The sequence below is a fragment of the Lissotriton helveticus genome, chromosome 6, assembly GCF_964261635.1.
Source record: "Lissotriton helveticus chromosome 6, aLisHel1.1, whole genome shotgun sequence".
NCBI classification, from domain to species: Eukaryota; Metazoa; Chordata; class Amphibia; order Caudata; family Salamandridae; genus Lissotriton; species Lissotriton helveticus.
This window is the reverse complement of record NC_136067.1, coordinates 323,916,047-323,938,231: the sequence shown is the minus strand read 5'-3', so window position 1 is coordinate 323,938,231 and position 22,185 is coordinate 323,916,047.

Sequence of the window (22,185 nt, the reverse complement as noted above, 5' to 3'; positions counted from 1 at the left end):
GGAGTGGCCCCAGGAAGATCCTGTTAAGTGGATCAGCATCCACAGCATCCTCAGCATCTTCAGCATCTGGTATGCCTTGCAACAAGATGACACCATTGATGTATGTGGTGGTTCCCCCATAGAGCCTGGAACTGGACTGGAGAATGCTTTGCCTGCAAGGTAACTATCCTGCAAAGACTTACTGTTCCCTGTGACTTGCTCCCCGCAGGAGTAGGTCGCCCAAAGTGGGCCAAAATAACCAAACACAACTTTACAAAGTTTTCCAGAGTCTCAAAGTAACCACTAACTGTGGTAGTTGCCAGTGCTTGTTTGATATTAGAGTTAAAAAGATGTGATTTATGGTTTACTTAACAATTTGAATCTCCGAAACCCTTTGTTATATTTGGTTGATTTTGGGGTCTAAAAATTCATAAAAATAAGATCTATTTTTATAAATTGGTGTTGTATTTCCTTTATATCGTGTTTCCTTTTTATTCAATTGTTTGGTACTTTTAAATGCTTTGCACTTGCTCCTAAGGAAAAGCCTGACTGCTCAAAGGCACAGCTACCCAGGAATTGATACTTATTTTTACAAACAAACCAGACTGGACCCAAGATGGGTTTGGGAGTTAATTACACTGAGATCACACAACCACACCATATGATACAGCACATTTTCTTGCAGTGATAATATAATAGAAATATGTATCAATGTAGATAGTAAAAAGCTACCTTACAAGTCATGAAATAAAAACCATAGCAGTTAGTGTCCTCTGATAATAAGGAAACCAAATGAGCAACATACCTAGCAAACTGAATATGATTTACCTACCAAATATTAGCATTAAATATATTTTACAAATAAAATAATTTTGTTCAAAACATCAGCTTGCAAATTTCTCAGTTCAGTTCAGTTCAAATAATTTTATTCGATTCAAAAAAGAATCATGAAAGTATACAATTTAAAAAAATCATACATACAAATCACAAATGGTATTTCATAGTCAATGGTTTAGAGGCAAAGCGCAATATATCATATCAAAAGCATAAAATCAGTAAAACGTATTCATAGTTCATAGCGATTCCTAATTAAAAAAGCAGATCTGATAAAACTGAGCATAGAACTACACATAACAGCAGTTGATAACGATCTCAAATACTCAAAACCTTCCTTATATGTGCATGGTCGAATATCCCTCAAGAGAGGTTTAATAAAGCGATCTCTTGGGACTTTATAGAGCGAACAAAAAATCAAAAAGTGCACTGTGCCTTGTTGAGCTACATTATTGCATGGGCAAGGGGGTAGCCTCTCACACAAACCCCCTTGCTTAGGGAAGGCCACTAAAAAGTGCAGTGCATTCAACCGAAGTCTCGTCAAATAAAAACGCCATTGTGTATGTGTTGTAAAAGACAAATAAAACTGTTGCTGTAGTATAACTACTTGGTCTGACGTTTGTTTATCTTGTCTGGACAAACCTAGGGCAGTATAATATGCATTCTTGATGACCATCTTCATGTCCAGTTTAATAGAATCAGGGTTTTCATAAAAAATTTCCAGGCCTATTTTATAAAAAGTTTCCTTCACTTAGGGGTCGATTCCGATCTGGTAAAAAGCGCTCCGATTAGCTGTACGGAGCGTTTTTCCTGTATGATTCGTACACAAACAATGTCCCCGTACGAACTAGCAAGTACGATCCTAACCCAAAGCGCCACTCCGTACGACTTGTACAAAACACCGTACAACTACAAACTACTTACGGATTCACTCCGTCCGACGCTGTACGCCACGTCCGTACATAAATCGGCAGCCATTTCCGAACCAGGAAGTACGATCCGTGTTGACGACACTCCGTACGGCCCTTTTCCTACGAGAGCTGTAAACTGCCGTAAATCCAGAGTCCGCCACGAACTGCACCCCGGTACGCGACATACACGACATGAACCCCATCGACCGTGTCATCCGAGCCCTGTACGCCTACGACCTCGTACATAGAAACCGACGACGGCACAGACGGTGAGTACAACCCACCGCAAGAACGGAAGTATACCTGTACGGTGCGCCACACGCCAGGGCATATCACCATCCCAATAAGAATACGCGCCGCACACACGTCATTAATCTTGGGTTTCGGTGCGTCAAACGCAAGCACATATCACCATTGCAATAGTGATACTCGCCGCACACATGTCACAAATCACGGGGTACGGTGCGTTACACGCTAGCGCACATCACCATTGCAATAGTGATACGTGCCGCACACACGTCACAAATCTTGGGTACGGTGCGTCACATGCTAGCGCATATCACCATTGCAATAGTGATACGCGCCGCACACACTTCAGAAAGCCCGGGGTACGGTGCGTCACATCTAAGGTGTGGTTGGAAAAGACCCCCAGCAGTGCCAAACAGTAGAGGGGGTGGGTGCAGATGACCCCTAGCAGTGCCCAGCAGTGCCCACCAGCATAGGGTGTGTGTGGCTAAGACCCCCAGCAGTGCCCAGCAGTGCCCAGCATTACAGTGTGTGTGGCTAAGACCCCCAGCAGTACCCAGCAGTGCCCACCAGCATAGGGTGTGTGTGGCTAAGACCCCCCAGCAGTGCCCAGAATTAGGGTGTGTGTGTGGCTAAGACCCCCAGCAGTGCCCAGCAGTGCCCACCAGCATAGGGTGTGTGTGGCTAAGACCCCCAGCAGTGCCCAGCATTACAGTGTGTGTGGCTAAGACCCCATCAGTGCCCAGCAGTGCCCACCAGCATAGGGTGTGTGTGGCTAAGACCCCCAGCAGTGCCCAGCATTACAGTGTGTGTAGCTAAGACCCCCAGCAGTGTCCAGCAGTACCCACCAGCATAGGGTGTGTGTGGCTAAGACCCCCAGCAGTGCCCAGCATTACAGTGTGTGTGGCTAAGACCCCCAGCAGTGCCCAGCAGTGCCAACCAGCATAGGATGTTTGTGGCTAAGACCCCCAGCAGTGCCCAGCAGTGCCCAGCATTAGAGTGTGTGTGTGGCTAAGACCCCCAGTAGTGCCCAGCATTACAGTGTGTGTGGCTAAGACCCCCAGCAGTGCCCACCAGCATAGGGTATGTGTGGCTAAGACCCCCAGCAGTGCCCAGCATTACAGTGTGTGTGGCTAAGACCCCCAGCAGTGCCCACCATCATAGGATGTTTGTGGCTAAGACCCCCAGCAGTGCCCAGCAGTGCCCAGCATTAGAGTGTGTGTGTGGCTAAGACCCCTAGCAGTGCCCACCAGCATAGGGTGTGTGTGGCTAAGACCCACAGCAGTGCCCAGCATTACAGTGTGTGTGGCTAAGACCCCCAGCAGTGCCCACCAGCATAGGGTGTGTGTGGCTAAGACCCCCATCAGTGCCCAGCATTAGAGTGTGTGTGGCTAAGACCCCCAGCCGTGCCCAGCAGTGCCCACCAGCATAGGGTGTGTGTGGCTAAGACCCCCAGCAGTGCCCAGCATTAGAGTGTGTGTGTGGCTAAGACCCCCAGCAGTGCCCAGCAGTGCCCAGCATTACAGTGTGTGTGGCTAACACCCCCAGCAGTGCCCAGCAGTGCCCAGCATTACAGTGTGTGTGGCTAAGACCCCCAGCAGTGCCCAGCAGTGCCCAGCATTACAGTGTGTGTGGCTAAGACCCCCAGCAGTGCCCAGCATTAGAGTGTGTGTGTGGCTAAGACGCCCAGCAGTGCCCAGCAGTGCCCACCAGCATAGGGTGTGTGTGGCTAAGACCCCCAGCAGTGCCCAGCAGTGCCTAGCATTAGAGTGTGTGTGTGGCTAAGACCCCCAGCAGTGCCCACCAGCATAGGGTGTGTGTGGCTAAGACCCCCAGCAGTGCCCAGCATTACAGTGTGTGTGGTTAAGACCCCCAGCAGTGCCCAGCAATAGAGTGTGTGTGTGGCTAAGACCCCCAGCAGTGCCCACCAGCATAGGGTGTGTGTGGCTAAGACCCCCAGCAGTGCCCAGCATTACAGTGTGTGTGGCTAAGACCCCCAGCAGTGCCCACCAGCATAGGGTGTGTGTGGCTAAGACCCCCATCAGTGCCCAGCATTAGACTGTGCGTGTGGCTAAGACCCCCAGCAGTGCCCAGCAGTGCCCACCAGCATAGGGTGTGTGTGGCTAAGACCCCCAGCAGTGCCCAGCATTAGAGTGTGTGTGTGGCTAAGACCCCCAGCAGTGCCCATCAGTGCCCAGCAGCATAGGGTGTGTGTGGCTAAGACCCCCAGCAGTGCCCAGCAGCATAGGGTGTGTGTAGCTAAGACCCCCAGCAGTGCCCAGCATTACAGTGTGTGTGGCTAAGACCCCCAGCAGTGCCCAGCAGTGCCCACCAGCATAGGGTGTGTGTGGCTAAGACCCCCAGCAGTGCCCAGCATTACAGTGTGTGTGGCTAAGACCCCCAGCAGTGCCCAGCAGTGCTCACCAGCATAGGGTGTTTGTGGCTAAGACCCCCAGCAGTGCCCAGCAGTGCCCAGCATTAGAGTGTGTGTGTGGCTAAGACCACAGGCAGTGCCCACCAGCATAGGGTGTGTGTGGCTAAGACCCCCAGCAGTGCCCAGCATTACAGTGTGTGTGGCTAAGACCCCCAGCAGTGCCCACCAGCATAGGGTGTGTGTGGCTAAGACCCCCATCAGTGCCCAGCATTAGAGTGTGTGTGTGGCTAAGACCCCCAGCAGTGCCCAGCAGTGCCCACCAGCATAGGGTGTGTGTGGCTAAGAACCCCAGCAGTGCCCAGCATTAGAGTGTGTGTGTGGCTAAGACCCCCAGCAGTGCCCAGCAGTGCCCAGCATTACAGTGTGTGTGGCTAAGACCCCCAGCAGTGCCCAGCAGTGCCCAGCATTACAGTGTGTGTGGCTAAGACCCCCAGCAGTGCCCAGCAGTGCCCCGGATTACAGTGTGTGTGGCTAAGACCCCCAGCAGTGCCCAGCATTAGAGTGTGTGTGTGGCTAAGACGCCCAGCAGTGCCCAGCAGTGCCCACCAGCATAGGGTGTGTGTGGCTAAGACCCCCAGCAGTGCCTAGCATTACAGTGTGTGTGGCTAAGACCCCCAGCAGTGCCCACCAGCATAGGGTGTGTGTGGCTAAGACCCCCAGCAGTGCCCTCCAGCATAGGGTGTGTGTGGCTAAGACCCCCAGCAGTGCCCAGCATTACAGTGTGTGTGGCTAAGACCCCCAGCAGTGCCCAGCAGTGCCCACCAGCATAGGGTGTGTGTGGCTAAGACCCCCAGTAGTGCCCAGCAGTGCTCACCAGCATAGGGTGTGTGTGGCTAAGACCTCCAGCAGTGCCCAGCAGTGCCCACCAGCATAGGGTGTGTGTGGCTAAGACCCCCAGCAGTGCCCAGCATTACAGTGTGTGTGGCTAAGACCCCAAGCAGTGCCCAGCAGTGCCCACCAGCATAGGGTGTGTGTGGCTAAGACCCCAGCAGTTCCCAGCATTACAGTGTGTGTGGCTAAGTGCCCAGCAGTGCCCACCAGCATGGGGTGTGTGTGGCTAAGACCCCCAGCAGTGCCCAGCATTAGAGTGTGTGTGTGGCTAAGACCCCCAGCAGTGCCCAGCAGTGCCCACTAGCATAGGGTGTGTGTGGCTAAGACCCCCAGCAGTGCCCAGCATTAGAGTGTGTGTGTGGCTAAGACCGCCAGCAGTGCCCAGCATTACAGTGTGTGTGGCTAAGACCCCCAGCAGTGCCCAGCATTAGAGTGTGTGTGTGGCTAAGACCCCCAGCAGTGCCCACCAGTGCCCAGCATTAGAGTGTGTGTGTGGCTAAGAACCCCAGCAGTGCCCACCAGTGAAAGCAGAATCATACCATGCTTAACCTCATTACCATCAGGAAATAGACACATGTAACAATACCCAAATGTGAACATCACACCAGCTCCCAGGCACACAGCAGTCAAAGCCATTATCAGAAAACCAAAAGTGATGAACCAAAAATCAAAAGCTTTATTCAGCCGCATCCAAAGAGAAAAACTAAATATGAGTCCATGCTCATAGTAGGCCAATTGCCAGTCCAAATAAAGTTCAAACAAGGTTGTGGCATCCTGGATGTTGTCACACCCACACTTGCCTGCACATAGAGTTCAATTGTCTGTGGAAACAGTGGGGGCATCATCTGTGGAATCCACCGGCACCGCAGGGACAGGAGAGGGAAGGACAGGTGTAGTGGTGCAGGTGGTGTGGATCCCTCCACACTGGCTGGTGCCTCGCCGAATGTGGCTACATATACTTGGCTGCACATTTCAGCCAGTTCAGAAAAACTACCACCTGAACCCGGGGACACATTGGGGGTGGAGGTAGAGGGCTGTGAGTCTGTTCTCGTGGGTTTGTGGATGCGTGTGTGACGTGTGTCCCCTCTCCCTGTGGGTGTGCCTACATCCCCTTGAGATTGGGTGCGTGGAGATTTGCGCTTTGTCTGCCGTGTGGGTGTGCTGGGTGTGTCTGTTGTTGTGTATGACCTGTGGCATCTGCGTGTACGTTGGCTAGGTATGGGAGAGGCGGAGGTGGATGGGTCTGAATGAGGGTGGGGGGAGATGCTGCTGGGTGGACAGTGAGTGCTGCCGTCAGTGATGACTCTATGGTAGCCACACTCCGACGTAGATCAGACATGGCAGATGACATGCCCTCCATGAACGACAACAACTGTGTCATTATTCGTGTATGTTCATGGAGGACAGTCAACATGGATGTCTGACCTACTAGAATCTGCCGGAGTAGGTCCACAGACTCAGCACTGAGGGCAGCAGGGGAGACAGGGGCAGGGGCTGCGGTGCCGGGAACAAAGGAGACACGGGGGCTAGTACGGACCTTAGGGACCCTAACAACTGGGAGGGTGGAGATGTAGTGGAGGAGGAGGGGACAGCCAAAGATGTTGAAGATGGCATAGCTGCATATTCCCCCTCCTCTGGAGAGTCTGATTCCGAGCCGTCCGCATGGTAGGAGGTGTTGTGCACATGAGGGACAGCCGTCTGACTCTCCTCACCCTCCGTGCCACTGCCTCTCTCTGACTCCTCAAAGCAGGTGGCACTGTCGCTTGGTCCCTCTGCCTGGTCCGCGCCTGTGTCTCCTCCAGATTGTGATGATGATGCTGTTGGCAAGGAGAAGAAGAAAAACATATCAGTCACCTGTACACATCAGACATACCACATGCAAATCATTTGGGCACATTTCTAAACATGGCATGCATAATGAGTCACATGCCAGTGAACTATGCACAATGCTAAGTCCAGTCTTGGGCTATTGTAGGAGACACAACGCAAAATGTATAGTAGGATACAAGTAACAGGCAAGGCAAAAACTTGTATGAGAGACACAATCATGAGCCACTGCCTGACAACAGGATAGCTGATGATGAATAACAGTTCATTAGCCCACCCTGCCACCCAAATCCAGACCTGGTCATGTTTGTTTTGCTTTCACCCTGTGCCACGTGGGAAAAGTCCAGGCCAAAGTGCCATGTGATGCCATCCTGGGACCTGAACCTATTGTTCCATCACCTCACACTGCCATCACAGCTGTCTACACCCAAACTCACATTGTGTGGCTCACCATCAATATTATTTACAAAGAACATGCCACATATTTTGAAAATATGCACACACGCACTGCCAAGTGTGAGTATGCACAAGCCAAAATTAGTGCACATGTACAGTGTGCACCTGTAGCTAACACATGACAATTAGAAAGTGTACCATGGACAAAGGCCACTGAGGCAAAATCGTGCAATAAACACATGTTGAGACTCAAGATCAGTGCCAAAATATGAAGAAGGGCAGACACAGTGCACATGTGGTGCTACATGTAAGGTACCAACAGGTGTCACAGACCTCCCTCCAACATGATGATGTGCAAAGGAATATGCATACTAAGACATTGCACCTTAGGAGTACATGTGAAAAACAATCAATAGCCAAAGCGCTGGTCAAATGTGGAGTAGGGCAAGGCATGTAAACAAGCATCTGCTGAAACTGGGCCATTCTTATGCCAATACATAAAGTGCCTGTCTGACCACACCACTCCAACTGTGGGAGTGTTACCATGCCTCGGAGCACTGCAGGTAGCATGTGAAACACATGACAACAAACAGACATGTACCTACCCCCTTCTTGCTGCTGTCCCTCCTGCAACTGCCTATGGAGGTCTGGGAACACCACTTCCAGGACCCGGAGCATGTGGGGGGTGAGGTGGCGGGTGCCGCCATGCCGGCGTGAAGCTTTGAGCTTGAGCTGTACCCTGGCGATGCGGTGGATCCAGCACCGGATGTCCTGCCACCTCTTCCTGATGTTACTGAGCTTCCTGCGAGGCCCCCCCTCACTCCTGACAGCCCTGGCGACGTCCAGCCAGATGTCCCCCTTCCCATGGGCAGATACCAGTCAGGAATAAAAAGTGAAAGTACATCAGTACACCTGCTCCATGTCCCAAAGACCCACACTTGCCCCACATTGATGATAACAACAGGGCAGAGGATGCAGACAGGACTAGTATCATTGTTCATGTGAAAGTGGCCTGCGAGCAAACACCAATGCACTACATGCCTGTGAAAGGCAACTGATGCCCTAGGTCTTTCTAAACACTCACTAAGCATGGCTAACACTGAACAAGCTATGCTTTTTCATGGTGGTGTCCAGCACGTGACATGCTAGCACATATCCCACGACACCCAAGAACTCTAAGCAGACCACACACTCTCAAGTGAATGTACTTAGCACAATGGCGGTAAGCAGTACACAAGATTTAGATACATCATTCACTGCATGGTAGATATTTTAATGTACACACCAGGCACTCATTCTGAAGTACATTGCATCTCTCTCTGTCCCCTAAATACACAATGGCTGTAGTCACACTCACACATTAAGCACTCACCTGATCCCCTGGTTTCCCATACAGCTTGCTGTAGTTGGGTAGGAGGGCATCCAGCAGTGCCTGGTTCTCCTCCTCACTGAATGCAGGTGCCCTCTCCATGTCCAGCAAAATCAGGGTCCAGGGAATGCAGAGACAGCAGCAGTGTTGTCCACTCAAATATTGTGCAGGCAAGTGCCCTCTCACAGCCACATGCAGCCTTAAATCTCTGCTGCTGAGGGGCTGCCATTCTCAGGAAGACAGTGTAATAGGGCACATCACTTTGCATTCTATGTTTCATCCAATCCCATTACACATAAGGCCCTGACGCACATTTGCATGGTTTGAAATTTTAGCTACAGCTACACAACAGACATAGCAACATTGTATACTTTTGGCCAACTGAATTTTGCAGGATACCTGTAGCACATTCAAATATCAGTTTCCTTGACAACCAGCCTGCATTCAGTGCATCCAACTCGTCCCCTAGGTGTTCCCTATGTATTTTCAGGCATCCACAGACAAGTATGGTGCGTGAATCGTTGCAAACGCCATGTTTCGATAGTGATACGACCCGTACACCCGCACGCACCAGTGGTGTACGCTCCTGACTTGTATCGCGTATAGGCACAATGCATTGGTGAGACGACCCGTACACCCGCACGCACCAGTGGGGTACGCTCTTGACTTGTATCGCGTATAGGCACAATGCATTGGTGAGACGACCCGTACACCCGCACGCACCAGTGGGGTACGCTACACACACGTATAGGCACAATGCATTGGTGAGACGACCCGTACACCCACACGCACCAGTGGGGTACGCAGCACACGCGTATAGGCACAATTCATTGGTGAGATGACCCGTACACCCGCACGCACCAGTGAGGTAGTGTGCGTATCACATGCTCCAGTCAATGCATGTGTACAGTGCGTTCCACAGGCTCACGCATGGCACCATTACTAGTGACAACAGGAAAAAACATGGCAGGGATGTGGGTGTGAGTTCATCATGAGGAAGTCCATGTATGTATTCACACGGCTGACCTACATTAGCAGGCCCCCGGTGTGGCACACAGTCAAATAGCAGAGGGCATGTGAACTAGTGGCATTGTTGATGAGTGATGAGCTGTGGAGACATGACATTTGTGACGGGCCACTATGTGGTTTACATTACCTTCACACTTGTCACATGAGTAACATAGTGGACATGTAGTCATTCACATGAACACTGTGATGGCACACTCTTCATTACGGACATCTGTCACATGATGCCAGGGACAGGGGCACTGTCTCACAGTACCAATTTAGGCTATGCATGACCCTGTGTGACAATGTAATGTGTGTGCCATGTAATCCATTGGACATGCTGTTTGTATTGGGTAAATGTCATCCTCTATCGGTGCACCTATGATGGGTCTGTGTCGTGATAGCAAGTGTCACACATGTACGCACATCATGCCACAGGGGCATTTCTAAAGCTCATGTGTGTGATGGCATCATAGAGCATTTGGCCACAGACATACAGATCTGCATTCAGAGGATGTCTGTGGTGTAGTATTGTAAAATGCTAAACTCATGCACAATATCACTGAAAAGCAAAATATAGAGCACATGTGACGTAGGTGTGTTCCGTGCAGTCAGCTGTCTGGATGTGTTCTCATGCAGGTTACGTGACGTGTGTCACTGACGCTATACATTGGTCTGCCAAATCTGACATGCCCAGAATGTCTTTTGTGTGCATGTCATGTACATTTCACATACAACAGGGCAATCAGTTATGTGTCAAGAGAGCCAAGTAGCTTGCTTAACTGTCCATGATGTATAGCCCATGGCAGGTTCATAAGTGATTTCATGTGTGTAATCAGTGGTGATTGTGATATGTACATTGTAAAATGTTTTGGCTGATAGTGGTATACTTTTTTCCACACACATGTCGTGCAGGGCACCCCCTCTGCCAAGGCCGTTGCCTGACTTGGATGCCATGAGGGAACGGGATTGCATCCGGCGGTACAGATTTCCACAGAAAATGATAGAGGATTTGACTGACAGTCTGGAACCACACCTACAACCGCGACACAGGTATCCAACTGCGCTGACACCCAAGGTAAAGGTGATGGCAGCCCTACATTTCTTTGCCACAGGTATGTTCCAATTCACCATAGGTGATGTGGGGGGGATGTCCCAGACCATGTTTAGTCGTGTCCTCCGTGATGTCTTTGCTGCTATGTTGCAGCACATTGATGATTTCATTAAGTTCCCCACTCCACAAGAGTTGAACAATGTTAAGGGTGCATTCTATGCCCTGGGACGCATGCCACATCTAATTGGGTCCATTGATGGGATACATGCTGGACTGGTCCCACCACAGGCACAGGAGTAGGCCTTCCGCAACCGGAAACATTACCATTCCATAAATGCCCTGGTGGTGTGTCTTGCTAACATGATGATTTCCCATGTTTGTGCACGTTTTCCAGGATCATGCCACGATGCATTCATCATGAGGTGGAGCAGGGTACCACAGATGATGCTGCAGCTGCGCAACCATCGGGCATGTCTAGTTGGTGGGTATACACTGTTACTCATGTATGTCTCAATGTCAATCATCTCTCTCATGGCTACTCATTGCACACTCATTGACATGATGTATTGTTGTAGGAGATGCCGGATATCCGAACATGCCGTGGCTCATGACTCCACTACGCAACCCCCGAACTCCCGCAGACCAGCGTTACAATAATGCACATGGCCAGACACGGCGTGTGATAGAGCGTACGTTTGGACTCCTGAAGAGCCGGTTCAGGTGTCTCGACAAGACAGGCGGATCACTACCATACTCCCCGCTCAAGGTGTGTGACATCTTCACCGTGTACTGCATGCTGCAGAACATGGCAGTGGAGGGGGAGGTGCCACTCATCCTGGATCCTGATGAAGAGGGCCATCTGCCCTTGAGGACGAAGGCCTTGGCCAGAATGCTAGCGTTCAGGAGGAGGACGGTGATATCCGGAGTCAACTCATACGCAACTTCTTCTCATAACAGTGAGTACCTGTATGATAGTGTGCAATCTTCCACCGTAGAGTGACATGTGTAGCATAATGTGTGTCCAGCAGACTGTACACAATATCACTTTGATGTTGGTGGTGCTGTGTCACACAAGTAAAGATGTCATGCCACACACATGAGCACAATGATTGCAGTTCGAATGTACAAGTGTACTACGTTGTCAGTGTATTGTACGTGACCATGTCTAAATGAATCTATACAGTACGTGACCACTTGTGTGCCTGTCCTTTCCAGGTTGCCAGGGCTGTTCCGTTTGTGTCATCTTGGTCCTCCTGCAATTCCTCTTGATGATAGCAACGTTGGGTGAATCTGCGTACCCTGCACAGACATGTCGAAATGTCATTTTGGGTAAGGATTCCAAACCGGCAGTTCATTGTTGTAATGGTTTGTTTTTGGGTAGAAACTGTTCCTGCGCATGTTGTAGGCCCATACATAGATGTCACATTGCCATGTATCTAATTGCATGTAGCGCCACTCCCATGACAAGACAGTCACCTAACCTGACAGTCATCTATAGTTGAGTTTATAATTTGGTGAATGCATCAATGTGTGTTAACATTGACCCTGACACATTGCGGATGCCATGGCTTGCCATTGTGTGTGACATCACAAACACAGGCACTGTGGAGAATTGCTGTCTCACTGTGTGCAGCAGGATGTGTCCAAATCATCCACTCAACCTTGTGGGCCAGTACAGTTTATTTTCCTGTGAACCATGTTGTGCCGGTGTGGGCCAGTGTATGTCCCATATTTTCTGTCAATTGGCCTGTGAGTCTGTTTGCATGGATGCATTGCCCCTTGTGGCATTATGTCATGTCACTGTCACATCGTTACCTCAGTGCCGGTGGACAACACTGCTATGCTAGCCTTCTCAGTAAGTTGATGTTAACTTTCCTTTCCCATGATGCCAGGTATGTTGCGCTGATTACATCACCACGTTGGCCTGGAGCTAATGTTCACACTTACATGGCAACAGTCCGTTGAAGTAAATGTCTGAAATCTCTTCTGCCATGCAGCATATCCTGGTCACTGTAGGGTTGTATCTTTTAGCATTGTGCCGATGTACTCACAGTTGAGTTTGTTTACACATGCTTTTCCTGTCGAGCATAGTAAGGCACAGTTGCAAGAGGTAATGAGTGGGCCCTATAGGGCTTAATGTTGTTTTGGTCATTTCCTTTCTCATTTGAGGAGCTGCTTATGGCTCTTGCGGGTGATGTCAACTTTCCCGTCGTGACCCTCACTTATTCACAGGGCTGAGTACGTGTAGTTGGCTTTGTGTCATTTGCACTGCTATACGTTACAATTACTGAGATCGTGAGCATCAATCTTACACTGTGACGTCGTTCGTGACTGCATGGATCTAATTCCATTGTAGCAGCCTAGTGAGCGTCATACATGCTCCATTTTGGTGAGAACCCCTACCAACTCTCATGTGTCCCTGTAGAAGGATCTGATCTTGGCTCATTGCAAGATCTGTGATCACTAATAAGACACAGTGGCAGTGGTTGCACTACACAGGTGTGAGTGGTACAGTGTAGATGCCAAGATACTCTGAGATTCTGTAACTGAAAGAATGGAATCCTCATGCATGTTTTGCTCTTTTTCAGATCTCCCTCCCTGCAGTTCCCATCCTCACCTTCCCTCGCTTGATCGCCCTAATGTGTCTGTCATTAGTAGTGAGATCAAGGGGATATTGGGAGGTGGAAACCTTCCAGCATCACACTACTCTGATGGTCACAGGTACGGACAGTCCCTGGCAGTTGTGTGGAGAGAGTATCACCAGCATTACAGGTAACATCATTGCATAGTCGTCTGAGCAATGCCACTGGACATGTAAATTGGCTGATGCAGAATGTCCTTGCAAGTAAGTTCATACTATTGTGTAGGAACTGTTTCTTCACACTGTACATTGTGCCTCATTGCTGTCACCGCCAGTATCTTTCCAGACTGCATGCATTCAATATGGCATTCTTTACAGTGAGTGATCATATGTGGTTATGTGTACACTCACAACAAGCATGCTGTTCTTAATGGCTAATGGACCATATTGTGCATGATGAACATGGTTGCGTATGTGTTCTGTTGCTTGATACACACAACGTGCAGGCTACTGCTGCTGACGCAGTGTGTCGTGTGCCCTGATTGGCATTATGGTGACTGGTCCTGTGGCCGTGATGTGTATTCAATGTTCACACATTTGCTGGGACTGACCCATGGGTAACCAGCCACTCCAGGCTCACATACACATGTCAATTTTTGCCTAGCAAGAATCCTTGGGTTGTGTGGCTGTTTGGCATGTTCAATTGCCCATTCTGCCCTCATGTGTTCACTCCTCCTGGCTACAGCATCCACAGCCACAACGCTGCACCGCATGCCCCAATCAAGCCACACACACCTATGAGATACTCATCCATACATCCATCAATCCATCATTGGAGCATGCTGCATCTTGTCTGTGCCACTGTTGCACAACCGCCATGACAAAGGCCGGTCCGTCAGCACCTGCAACATGCACACTGCTAGACACTCAGCTCATTTGATGACACATGTGACCACATCAGTAGGAAGTTGTTTAGCTAGCAAATCCCTCCCCTTTTCAATCGTGGTGGTCGATTGTCCTTGGCTCTCATAGGGGTACCAGGTGCAGACACACATGAATGTCACCATAATTAACATGAGGGAACATAGTGCTTGAATATTTTATCACCATATTATTATTAGTTAGTGATTCACTGTTTGTATTTGCCTCTTTGTTCCTTACTCAGACGAAGACAGAGTGGCCGATGATGAGAAGTGGGTAAACTGGCAATTGTCTGTCAGGAACCCCCTCAGGTGTTGCTACCGTGAGGCACTCTCTCTTAGCTCTCTTCATTTTTACTTTAGTGAGTGGTATCAGACCTTGGTGTCAATGTTGTGTAAACGTAAAACACAACATGACCCTATGGATTAGTGTAAAGGTACACCTCTGAGGCAGTATTTTAGATTGAATGAATGGCAATGAGGCAAATTAGCGCCCCAAATCAAGTGCACTGCAAAAAAGTGCCAACTTGGCTCCAATTTCCGAACAGTAATCCATCATTTTGTTCAATATTTGCAAATTACTCCATGATTTCACCAATACTCCGTTTTTCACTCCTCTTTTTGTCAGGCTCAACATGAGGGGTTTCATATGGCTATTTCCCACGCTTCTTATGTGTAAACTGTGCCCATCCAGGCCTCTAGCTTAAACACGACAGATGCCAGGGTTCGTTATAAGCAGTGTTTATTTCTCTCCCAATGCATTTCGGGCGGAATACGCCCTTCGTCAGGGGACACTGTAATTTAACAATAAAAACAAGTCCATATTATACACTGATTAATTGGAAATTCTTGCTTTTGTAAAAAACGTATTATTAATAAAATATGACATATATGCGTACATTTCAGATTCTAATAGTAGTGTCTACACAATGCACCGAATTAATTACTGTGAATCATAATACCTCCTCATTACTATACATCGTTAATCAAACTATGCTTCTTCGTTCCATGCACATGAACACAGTCTCTATATCCCGTCACATTTAGATATCCTTGCTGGAAAATCTTTGTTTAATGAAGCTCTTGCGTTAAGCCCATACTACGAACTAATGTCTCTCTCTACGTTATTCCATGCAAACCTGCTCGCCTATTTCCCAACTGTGCCGAGCATACTTACTCTCCACCTCCCAAATCCCTTTAACTTTTTCACTGCGCGCACCTTGCATTTTAACATGGTAAAAAATATCCACATTCCCCATGTATAACGTTCGATATTTCACCTCCTCTTTCACCGTTCTTAAACATTAGTTAGTCGAGCACTAGTACACATACCTGCTTCTGAAATTACTAAGGCTCCATTCTAACGGTTCCCGACCGAAGTCTTAACTCTATGCTCTACAGCGTGCTTTTAGATCTGACATAACTAGTCTCCTGCTTTGTGATTGGTGCTGAACGCCTAGTCATCGCAACGCGCTCCAGCTGAACATTATTACTTCTAGGTAAACACTACATAAACCACAATGCAATACTTCTGCATGTATCCAGTGAGTAATGACTCATATTAAACACCACATAAACTGTAGTCAGTAAATAATAATACGTTCGAAAATGCGTGTCCCTACGATTTTATCCAGTGACCATGTCTCTTATGTTTTAAAGCGCCGCTTTGTTTCCGAACCCAAGTGTTTTTTCTCCCTCTCAGTGGGCCGTCTTAATTTCATTTGTCCGTTCAATTTTCCTCTCACAGCTTCTTGTCTTGTCGGGTGCTACCCTTTGATAGGGCAAAATATTGTGGTTAACAAATGCGAGTAGAAAGGATGCACTCCTATTTATTCTGTATTACAATGTAATCCATCACATTTTTGAAAAGTGCGTGCAACTTGATCAAGTGCTTTGCCCAGGTTGCACTTATAATCAAATGAATGGCAATGAGGCAAATTAGCGCCCCAAATCTGCCCTATCAAAGGGTAGCACCCGACAAGACAAGAAGCTGTGAGAGGAAAATTGAACGGACAAATGAAATTAAGACGGCCCACTGAGAGGGAGAAAAAACACTTGGGTTCGGAAACAAAGCGGCGCTTTAAAACATAAGAGACATGGTCACTGGATAAAATCGTAGGGACACGCATTTTCGAACGTATTATTATTTACTGACTACAGTTTATGTGGTGTTTAATATGAGTCATTACTCACTGGATACATGCAGAAGTATTGCATTGTGGTTTATGTAGTGTTTACCTAGAAGTAATAATGTTCAGCTGGAGCGCGTTGCGATGACTAGGCGTTCAGCACCAATCACAAAGCAGGAGACTAGTTATGTCAGATCTAAAAGCACGCTGTAGAGCATAGAGTTAAGACTTCGGTCGGGAACCGTTAGAATGGAGCCTTAGTAATTTCAGAAGCAGGTATGTGTACTAGTGCTCGACTAACTAATGTTTAAGAACGGTGAAAGAGGAGGTGAAATATCGAACGTTATACATGGGGAATGTGGATATTTTTTACCATGTTAAAATGCAAGGTGCGCGCAGTGAAAAAGTTAAAGGGATTTGGGAGGTGGAGAGTAAGTATGCTCGGCACAGTTGGGAAATAGGCGAGCAGGTTTGCATGGAATAACGTAGAGAGAGACATTAGTTCGTAGTATGGGCTTAACGCAAGAGCTTCATTAAACAAAGATTTTCCAGCAAGGATATCTAAATGTGACGGGATATAGAGACTGTGTTCATGTGCATGGAACGAAGAAGCATAGTTTGATTAACGATGTATAGTAATGAGGAGGTATTATGATTCACAGTAATTAATTCGGTGCATTGTGTAGACACTACTATTAGAATCTGAAATGTACGCATATATGTCATATTTTATTAATAATACGTTTTTTACAAAAGCAAGAATCTCCAATTAATCAGTGTATAATATGGACTTGTTTTTATTGTTAAATTACAGTGTCCCCTGACGAAGGGCGTATTCCGCCCGAAATGCATTGGGAGAGAAATAAACACTGCTTATAACGAACCCTGGCATCTGTCGTGTTTAAGCTAGAGGCCTGGATGGGCACAGTTTACACATAAGAAGCGTGGGAAATAGCCATATGAAACCCCTCATGTTGAGCCTGACAAAAAGAGGAGTGAAAAACGGAGTATTGGTGAAATCATGGAGTAATTTGCAAATATTGAACAAAATGATGGATTACTGTTCGGAAATTGGAGCCAAGTTGGCACTTTTTTGCAGTGCACTTGATTTGGGGCGCTAATTTGCCTCATTGCCATTCATTTGATTATAAGTGCAACCTGGGCAAAGCACTTGATCAAGTTGCACGCACTTTTCAAAAATGTGATGGATTAAATTGTAATACAGAATAAATAGGAGTGCATCCTTTCTACTCGCATTTGTTAACCACAGTATTTTAGATTGGCCATGTAACTCTGACATTGGTTGTTAGGAATTTCTTGAGAGTTGGGTTTAGCCTTTTTGTGGTTGAACAGTGTCTGAATGGGGTGCGTCTTTTGCCAATGGTATCCACTTAGACTCCTTAGTATTTAATTACAGATGTGATACAACAGACTCATGCCCCAGACGACCTCCACACAGTGAACAGCTGACAGTAATCCACCTGGTAACACGCTACCACGAACACACACATGACAGGCTCTCAGGCTGTGTGTGCAACTCAAACTGACAACTCGACGCAGACACACTTAACAGTGCGTGTACATACAACCAGGTCATGTGCCTCGTACTGCACACAGACTACTTCCAGCAGCACCACATTGTGGTGTATTACCTCGTTGACACAACACCACCACACATCGCCTCAAATGCTGTAACATGGTAGTACGCAACCTGAGAACGCCACTCATGGCGGGAGATCACAGACGGATTTTCAAAAACCAAAGGGATCACACACCCAATCCAGGATTATGATTGGTCAGACTTGACGGCCTGCACCCTCTGAGTCACATCCAACACCATGGACACACTCTGCATTGTCAAACATCTGCACAGCCTGTTTCACACCAGCATCCTGACCAGCATCATTGTAACTATCATCTACAGCTCTCCTACACTACAAACAGATTTTGACTAAGCCATCTACAATCAGTTGACTCGTTAGTTTGACGCACTACCTACCCGTGACGGTCTCAATGCGCTGGGGGGGTGCTGGTACTGATCTAAACACACTGGCCTTGAGAATTATTGTGAAGGGCAGCAGGTCCTGGTTCTGTAGTTGACTTTTAGGGAGGATGTACCATGTCTTGGAGTCGAGGTAGGAGATGGATCTGTCACTGTCCGTGTCATTCGGGATGTGAGAGACAGTGGCGAGAGCATGGTTGTTAGAGCAGAGGCTGCGGGTGGGTGTGTAGAAGTTGAGTCTGTGGTTGTGGTATGCTGGTCCTGCGTGGTGTAGAGATTTGTGTGCGTGGATGTGGATTTAGAAGCTTATTCTGTAGTTGACAGGGAGTCAGTGCAGGCCTCTGGGGTGTTGTGTGATGTGGCCGGGTTGTGGTAAATGAGGATCAGACGTGCCGATGTGTTACATATGTGTTGCAGCAGTCTCAGGAGTGTGGTTGTTGTAGCTGCGTAGATGGTGTTCACTTACTCAAGTCAGCTGTTGGAGAGGGGCGGGTGACAGTATTTTGTATATTAGAGCTCATCCATTATAAGATCCTGCGGCCCATTCAGAGGATGTTGGAGCTGAAAGCAGAGATGGGGTAGTCCTGCTTGGTCATGGGCAGTGAGTGGTCCAGGATGGCCCACAGGTAGTGTGCGTGTTTGGTGGCTTATGGTGCTGTTCCTAGCGACTTTGCCCACCAGGAGTCGTCACAGGCTGAGCTGGTTGGGCCGAGGATGTGTTCATCAGAAATTTCAGGATTCTGCATCAACCTGCTGTCCTTACTCCATTCCGCTACAGCCGTGATTCCTCTGTGGAGGTAGATGTTGCCAGTGTGTGGGGCCCTGGTGAGGGATATGATCAAATGTGTGTAATTGGCATAGTAGATGATATTGAGGCTTGGTTGTAGTGCCACATGGGTGAGTTGTGCCATGTGGATAATTAAGTCAGTTGGGCTGTGGGATGATCCCTGTGTGATGCTGTGGATGGTGTCAGTGGTATTGTAACAGTGCTGTGGGAGGTAGATGCCCGAGGTTGTACCGGTGGGAAAGGATGTGGCCCAGCCAGGGCACTCGCTTTGCTTCCTAAGTCATGGATGTGTACTGTTAGGGTGCCGTTTGCAACCGTGTGGTAGTCTGCTGATAGGTCCTGATGGATGTGGGCGTCTGTTTCTCCTTTGTCCATGAGTATGCAGAAGTTGTTGATGATGGCTATGAAAGCGGGGTCCGTGCTCTGGTTGTTGTAGAATCCAGACAGAGTTGGTGCTATGATGTTTATGTCTTTGAGATTGTGGGTCAGCTGTCTGTTGATTATATTCAACATGACTTGTTCTGGGAAGGGGAGCAGGGAGATGTGCAGAATTTACGAGATGTATTTGTGGTCCACCTTAGGTTTATTCAGTAAGGCAGTGAACACACCATTGTCAATACTCCCTGTGAAGGTTGTTGTCTTGAAGGAGAAGTAGGATATTTTAATAGAGAAGTGGTGAGATTGCTTATCTGGCTTGTTAGGAAGAGTGGATACGCCATGGGTCAGATGGGGATCCAGAGTGAATGTTTTCCTTGCTCATGATGGTGTCTTCAGTGCGGATGTTGCCGCTGCCAATAAGGTCAATTTTGTGGCTGTTTGTCGCAGGGGGGGTGGTCTCGGTTGTGGATGTGGGGCAGGTGGAGTAGAATATTTTGTGGATGTGGTTGATCTTACCGTGAGCAAAGTTGGCCAGTGAGTCACACAGGTCTTGTGATGGTGGAATGTAGTATACGCTATATTTGGCTTTAGAGAGTTGTTTGGCAATGTTGATGTGCTATTTGCTGTTGTGTGCGTTGGTGTCTAGCCGGTCCTTGATGGGTGTCCTGTTGTTGGTCATGAAGTGTTGGTGGTGTATGCGGGGGGCACTCAGGTGTACGTTTTTCATGACTGTTTGCAGTGCGTGCTCCTCTACAGCTTACAAGAGGTGGATTTGGATGTCCAGGGATCTTTGTTGAACCATGTGGCAATGTGGTTGTTGTGTTAGGTGGCAGAAGACTTGATTGGGATGAAGGTGTATGCGCAGTCGGTGATCCACTGTTTGAGGAAGATGGCAGCGGTGTGGGGGTTGGTGGTGTTGGCTTGTGGGCCCAGGGTAAGGGTGGCTGTCAGTTAGTCCTTGTTGAGCTTGCACCAGCAGCTGCGTGGCATGGTCTGTGTACAGGGGGATTGTGTTTGCTTTCCTGAAGGTGAAGTGTAGGCTTCTGTGGTCTTTCCAGTGTTGTGAGGTATTGTTGTTGGATTAGATGTGTGGAGTTTCTGCAAAGATGGGGTCCTGTGTGTGTCTAGCGTTGTGGGTGTGGTTTGTCACTTATTGTTGTAATCCAAGGTTGGCATGGTTGTCCATCAGGGCGGTGGAGTTTACGTCATTGTAGTAATTACGGTGACAGTAAATTTCCCAAAGGAGGATGTAGTCCGTGTAGGTGAGAGCATGAGTGCTGATGAGGTGAGCGACGGAGTTGGTGAATAGTGTTGGGACTCCAGGTGGTCTGTAGATGAGTGTTCCTCAGAGGGTGTTGTTTGTGTGGATCAGTAAATGCATGTTTTAGGCGATGTGGAGGGTGTCGTTGTTGTTGGTAGTGACTATGGGATTATTAATGTGGATGATGGGAATTCCTCCTACCACTCTGTCGGTGTGGTGTTAGCGGGATTTGTCATTTCCTCCAGGTATGCCTATGGTTATGTCTGTTGGCAAGGTGGTGTTCAGCCTGGTTACCGTCCACAACACCAGCCAGCCCTACTACAGCAACTACCTCTACACAGGAACAAGAACGTGACTTACGGAGTACTTGTGGAAAGGCAGGGTGCATGCACACACCTCATCCTCAACATCCCCTGCTGCTGCCACATGACCATCTGCCTAAGATATCTACAATGGTCCCACAGTCAAATGCAGTTTCACCTTCATACTCATCAGCCACACACATTCGGCACTCCACAGACCCAGGCTAAATAAATGATATGGACGTCTAACATCTAACACCCTATTGCCCACAGTCCCTATTGGCACCCTCGGCCAGGCCATCAATCTTCACATCCACAGTACAACAGCATGTGGCTGCTAGTTCTCATTCCTCATTAGACAGATCCTGGTGCTCCCTCCTTGGACACCTAGCATATTTGCCATGCTCTTGACGCCTCACACACTCTTGTATGACTGTCTGCCATTTCAGTATTTCAGCAAACCCCATCTTCTGCAGTTAGTAACCATCACCGGTGAGTATTGCTATCCATGTATGTAATTTAGGCTATCTTGTGACCTATGTATTTCTACTGCCTAAATAAAATCCATGTGTGTAGATGGCAAAAGTTTGCAGGAGACGGTGGCATTTGAAGACATTTCACCTCACAAATGTATTAGAATCTGAGTACATACAAATACATCAATGCTTTTAGTGCAAGTGAGATTTATTTTTTACTCTTGTGCGTGTAACGTGAGTAGGTGCTGTACAAGAAGGGGGGAATCCAAAGTTCACAGCGGGAGATGTGATGCCTTACAGTATGGGTCAACAGAGTCCAGGCCACAGTGCTTGGCATCATTGGGCACACAGCGACCAGCAAGTCAATGTGGGAGAGTGTTAAAGTCAATAGGGTGATGCTGTTGCACACAAAGGCAAGATCCCAGACCAGGTGACCTGGGAGTTGTTCATGGCCCTATGC